Raw genomic sequence first — 6,840 nt, forward strand, 5'->3', positions numbered from 1 at the left:
CTTTACAAGCTGAACATGAGCCCAGCCATGAGCAGTTGAGCTTGTTTCCCAAGTCTAACCATAACCGTTTCAAACTATATATATATATATATATATATATATATATATATATATATATATATAGGGAAACTGAAATATCTAAACTAGCAAAATATGTAAATGGATATGAACATAGATTTTCATAGCTTTCTTGGCAAATCTAACCCTGCAAATGCATTCAGTGCGGTCCATATGTTTGGAATCGACTATTGGATTATCGTAATCGGATTAATAAAAGTGTTTTTTTATACTTGCATATTTACAAAAATTCTGAGCCGTTGATTTTGAAGTCTTAAAAGATCCTTCTTATTTATACATTGTAACGGGATGATTCAACAAACAACAACAACAACAACTACGCCTTCATCCCAAAACAATTGGGGTCAGCGATATGAACCAAAAAAGAAATTCATTTTGGGTCTTCCACATGAATCCTTTTCCTCCAATCATTTCTATCCAACGCCATGTCCTCGGTGAGGTTCAAAGCATTCATATCCTTTCCTATCATCTCCATCCAAGTCTTCCTAGGCCTACCCCGACCTCTTTTAACTAATATATTTTCCCATTTCTCCAACCTTCTAACTGGAGCATCATTAGGCCTTCGCCGAATATGTCCAAACCACCGTAAACGATTCTCTCGCATCTTATTTTCAATGGGTGCAACACCTACCTTCTTACGTATCTCTTCGTTCCGAATCTTATCTTTTATTGTATTTCCACACATCCATCTAAGCATCCGCATCTCAGCTACACTCATTTTTTGAATATGATGTCTCTTGGCAGCCCAACATTCCGTACCATAAAGTAAAGCGGGTCTAATAGTCGTCCTATAAAACTTTTCCTTCAACCGCAATGGCATTCTACGATCGCACAGCACTCCAGTAGCACTTTTCCATTTCATCCACCCAACCTTTATCCTATGATTTACATCTCCATCAATTTCTCTATACTTTTGAATGATGGATCCCAAATATTTGAAATAATCATTCACCGGTATATCTTGCTCACCAAGCTTCACTACACTCCCATCACTACTTCGTTGCTTACTAAACCGACATTCCATATATTCAGTCTTACTCTTACTCAACTTAAAACCTCTAGCTTCCAATGTCTGTCTCCATAATTCTAACTTAGCATTAACCCCAGCTCTAGACTCATCAATCAAAACAATATCATCAGCAAACAACATACACCACGGTACATTTTCTTGAATTGATCTCGTAAGCTCATCCATCACTATCGCAAATAGGAAAGGGCTTAAAGCAGATCCTTGATGTAACCCAACCGTTATCGGAAAATTGGTTGTCACCCCTCCACAAGTGCGGACATTGGTTACTACTCCTTCATACATATCTTTAATTATACTAATGTACTTGAGAGAAACACCTTTCTTCATCATTGTCCACCAGAGAACGTCCCTAGGTACTCTATCGTATGCCTTCTCTAAATCAATAAAAACCATATGCAAATCTTTGTTCCTCTCTCTATATCTTTTAATAAGTTGTCTAAGAAGATGTATAGCTTCCATAGTTGATCTTCCAGGCATAAAACCAAATTGATTCTCCGATATCATGACAACCTTCCTCAACCTAGACTCAATCACCCTCTCCCAAAGTTTCATAGTATGACTCATGAGTTTTATACCACGATAGTTTGTGCAATCTTGCATATCACCCTTATTCTATAAAATCATGCATCTAAGTCACATCCATATGATAAAATAAAAAATAAAAACAGCCTACAAAAATCTCAGTGCATACAAGTTTAAATATTCGACTAGTTTATATATATATATATATATATATATATGTGTGTGTGTGTGCATTGTTTAAAGAAACTCACGTAAGCCCAGTGAAGCTGAACATCCTTTGTCTGTGCTGGTTTGTTTATACTAAACAAGCTAATTAAAGCTCAGTCCCACTTGATGAACACAAATAAGCTTTGTGTAAGACGAATTGGGCGACAATCTGTGTGGTTTATCAGCCCTGAAAACAGCCAAAATGCCAAGATTTCTGATATCAAACCAGACGGGACCAGCCAATTATGAACAAGGACAACGGCCCATACCAACTGTAAACTTGTGACATCTATGTCAGGGTCCTTGCTCAGATCTTTTAAGAAGCAAAACTTTGGACTAGGTAACCAGGGGGCAGAATCGGAAAATTTATGTACGAGGGGCCCACAACATAATTAAACAAAAAATTATGGTAATTTGACTTGATTCTCTAAAAACCTTATAATTTTTTATATTCTCTTAATGTCTAAAATAAAAAATATCTCACATTTTTTATTTACTTTTTATCCTTCACAACTAAGAATTTAAGCATTTTTGTGATAAAATTGTATCATCCATCAAATATGTTCAACACCCATTTAAATCCAGAATTACATGTTTTTTTATCTGAATTTAGACTTCATAAACTCATTTAAATTTATTTGCAAAATCTTGATGAAATTAAAATCACCAAATTTGTAAGTAAATATCTTACTCTTTCACATCTAATAAAAACACTTAATAAGATCCCCTGATTAACTTTACCCATTCCAAGAATCCCATATGTCAAACTTAATAAGGGCTACCAAACAACATAAGTTTCGAATTCAAATCCTATTGCTCACAACTTTGAAATAACGAACTTATTTTGTAAATGAGCTGGTCTGAGCTTCTCTCAGTAGGTTTAGAGTCTAATTTCTATTATTTCAATTTAAAAAAAATGTATTTCTTTTTACCAAACCATCTCAAGCTGGGCCGGTTTACCTCGAGCTCACATTGCTTGTTCAGCTTGAATCCTTTCTTTGGCTTGTTCAGCTTATTAACTAGCCTTTGCATATTGTGTTGGTCATTCCATAATTTTTTCCTAATTGATGTTTGCAATTAATTTTGTATTTTATCCTCGTAGTGACCCAATCAAAATGATTAAACCAACCCACAAGGGTGTCGTACACCTGGCTTGGTAGGTCGGCTTAAGAGGTTCAAGTTGAAGGCATTCAAACGCACCCTACAACCAAACCACACCGAGCCGAACGCAGTAATTTACTGAACTAAGCTCGCCCAAGGTCATTTCCATAATTATCCCAAGTCAAATCCACGTTTATGGTAAATCTCTTCCTTCCTATTTAACAAGAAAAAAAATTGACTCAATGTCAAACCGGACACGTCGCGCACAATTCGCGGGAAACATCTTTCCAAAATGAGCGATGAGCAATTCCTGAGAAGTTAAAACAAGATTTCCCCGTTTCCCTGATACAGATTCGTCGGGAAACCGTCCGTTTTCCTTTCCCAGTTTGCGCCAAATCTTTCCTTTTTCACGCTCTCTTCCTTCCAACCAGAGGAGAGATCCTTCCCCATCCCCCACGATGTCTCCCGAACGTCGTTCCTCCCTCTCTAGACCCTAGCTTCCTTCGTCTCTCCGCTTCGCTTCGCTCTCACGATGGATTCGAGAGGCAAAGAAGCTTCTCGATTCCGTCTCGTCTCTCTGATCTCCTTCTGCATGATCTCCGCCTTCCTCCTCCTTCCGGCCGTCTCCGATGACTCTCCGGCGGTCCCAAAAGCAATGCACTTCCGACTCCTCCACCGCAGCGAGCTCCAATTACTTCCGGCCGCCGGAGACGATGACGCCCTTCGCCGATTGAAAGACCTCACCAGACGGGACCTTCTCCGCCAGAAGAGGATCTCCGAGATGCTGTCCTCTTCCCGCCGGAGAACGGCCGAGATCGACGCGGTTTCCGGCGGAACTGGCTCGTTCCAGGCGCCGATCTCCTCCGGTGCTTTCGTCGGAACCGGCGAGTACTTCATCAAGCTCCGGCTGGGAACTCCGGCGAGGGAGTTCCTTCTTGTAGCCGATACGGCGAGCGATCTGACCTGGACGAAATGCCAGATTGCCGGACCGGTCAGCACGAGGAGGAGGAAGGTCTTCCCAGGAGCCGTCTCGCCGTCGTTCGTCCCGATACAATGCTCGTCCGATACGTGCAAGGACCTGCCGTTCAGTATCACGGAATGCCCCAAGCCCGCGGACCCTTGCCGGTACGACTTCCGGTACGTGGACGGATCGTTCACGAAGGGTGTCTACGGCAACGAAACGGTTACCGTATCGGACCCGAACGGCAACGACTCGGTGATCCGAGACGTCGTTGTCGGGTGCAGCTCGGAGTTCCAAGGCTCGAGCTATAACACGTCGGACGGGGTACTCGGGCTGGGTCAGAGCGCCTCATCATTCACCGTTAAGGCGGCACAGATCTACGGTGGAAAATTCTCCTACTGTTTGGTGGACCATCTTAGCCGCAGGAAAGCGCAAAATTACCTTGTCTTTGGTGACAATCCGCGCGTCAAACGACCGGATTTCCGTTTCACACAGCTCGTCCTCGACGCGGAGGTCCAGCCGTTCTACGGTCTCGCCGTCAAGGGTATCTCGCTGGACGGCGTGATGCTTCCGATACCCGATTCGGTATGGGACTTCAGCTTTTCTGACGGAAAGATCAATGGAGGAGTCATAATCGACTCGGGCATGACCCTAACGTCGTTTGCCCAGCCGGCCTATGATGTCATTATGGCCGCGTTCGAAGGGTATTTTAAGGATTTCAACACCTTCGAGCTGCAGCCGTTCCGGTTGTGCTTCAATACAACGGAGCTAACAATGGAGCAAATGGTGAAGGTGCGGCCCAGGATGGTGGTGCATTTTGTAGGTGGGGCCCACTTCTTGCCACGCGTCGAGAGCTACGTCATTGACGTGGCAAAGGAGGTGAGGTGCGTGGGGATCGTGTCGGGGGCATCGACGGACGTGTCTGTGATCGGCAACATACTTCAGCAGCGATACCTGTGGGAGTTTGATCTGTTGAACGGCAGACTGGGTTTTGCCCCCTCCCCTTGTAGGATGTAGTCGGTTTTTTCTTTTTCTTTTATGGCTTTTGTTTTTTTTTTAAGAAGTTAAAAGAATTTTTTCGAGGCGTGAAACAAATGGTTGGAAAAATATCTCATCGCGATACAGTTTTTATTTTTGCGCACGTACACATAAATGAGGAGGTTGGGAAGTGGCGAGCTTCATGGTGAGGAGAGAGGCCGAGCGACTGCTTGTTTGCTCAGTTTATTTTATTTGATTGTATTTGTGTCCCATTTATTGCTTGTTAGTTGATATTTTGTCTCAACTTCTCTCCTTTTCCTTCATTAAATTGTGGGGGCATTTATTAGTTGCACCGATATTTGGTGTCCTTTGGTGGTACTAATACTGTCTCTCTCGTGCTCATGCAGTCATGTGGTGTTAGATTAATTTTGTGCTGTTTGGGAACTGGCAGTTTTTCAAGTCTCAGGGGCCTTTTAGGACCCTCTCGCTGTGAAGAGAACACAATTTTCATGTGTCGCCAAAATATGGCTTTTCGCTTAAGATGGACTTCAAATGGGTTCAGCTCATCCCCCCAAAGTCATCCCTATCAAACCATTCAGGGTGCGGACTTTGGCGGGCTGGACATGTGTGTGTGTGTATATATATATATATATAACTTTTGAGGATTTAAATATCATTTTTTTCATCTAAAATGCATGATCCAAATATCGATTCTTAGTAAATCAATCATGTTGAACACATCTGTACGATCGAAATAAAAAAATAAAAAATCTAAGAAAATGATTCATTTAGTGTTGTCATATTAGCACAGATGTATTACCCCACCCCACTGATGTATTACTCCACACACACATATATATGTAGGCCACATTTCTCGTCCTACCCCATAGGTTTCAAGTGTTTTTTAATAGATCTGAACGAGTAGATGTGTTCAACATGCTTAATTTAGTGGGAATCAATTCTTGGATCATGTTTTTTTGACAAAAAAATATGTTTTTTTGAAATGAAAAAAACTGATACCTTCCTAGCCATTGATTTTGGATCACCGAAAAATCCTGTATACAGGTCAGATTTTGACGATCCAAAAGTCGATTCCCACTACAAAAAAAAACTATAGATACATTTATGATGTTAGACATGAGAAAAAATACTTAAAGCTATGACTTTTTAAGGGGCCTAACAAAACCTAACGAAAAAGGGAGCCTAAAGAACATATTACTCATATATATATATATATATATATATATATATATATATATATATATATATATATATATATATATATATATATATATATATAATCCAAATTCTAGAGAACCCTGCTTCAGATCTATTGCCCCAATCAAGCAAAAAAAATCTCAGTATAGAACACCCGACCCACAATCATTTGCCCAAATGGATCTAAGTATGAAGTATTGAAATCCAAATCCGTTATACCAAGGGATTTGGGTGCATTCGAGCATTACTACAAAGCCAAATGTTAAAGACTCGGTTCGAGTTGTGAAAAACTCAAATCCAAGTTATGTGGTCTAGGCAATCGATAAGAACTCATTTCTGCAGATCCGATCTAAGTTTCATCTTGCCACAAGACTCGCACCTAAGGTGTCATATTAGCATTTACAGCATCCTTAACCAAGTATGATATTTGGTTTGGGGCATATCTCATTCTGCATTTGAGACCCAGATCCAATGAAGTGCCTAGCAAATCAGACATGGATCTAAGAAAGCAAACTGATTTGGATCCGAATCCACCCTAAAGGTTGGTTGGCCTTGTGGGGTCCACTAGGGAGGTTGACCTCCCCTCTTGGGTGCCTAAAGGGCGTGCAAAGATGACTTAAGAAGGCCCTTGGTGTTATCCTAACCCTAGAAAGGTTTTACCTATTTTTAGAGTTGAGACTCTAAGGAGCCTTTTAAGATTTCTCATTTTTGCATTTATATTTCTTGTATTTGGTGAAACCTTTAT

The 6,840-nt window shown here is 41.1% G+C and overlaps 1 pseudogene; it reads left to right on the top strand.

Moving 5' to 3' along the window:
- Positions 1 to 3,470: 3,470 nt before the first annotated feature.
- On the top strand, positions 3,471 to 4,916 carry LOC149843487 (aspartic proteinase NANA, chloroplast pseudogene; annotated as a pseudogene).
- The last annotated feature ends 1,924 nt before the right edge of the window (positions 4,917 to 6,840 follow it).

This window comes from Nuphar pumila, chromosome 3 (assembly GCF_984573655.1).
Source record: "Nuphar pumila chromosome 3, dmNupPumi1.hap1.1, whole genome shotgun sequence".
Taxonomy (NCBI): Eukaryota; Viridiplantae; Streptophyta; class Magnoliopsida; order Nymphaeales; family Nymphaeaceae; genus Nuphar; species Nuphar pumila.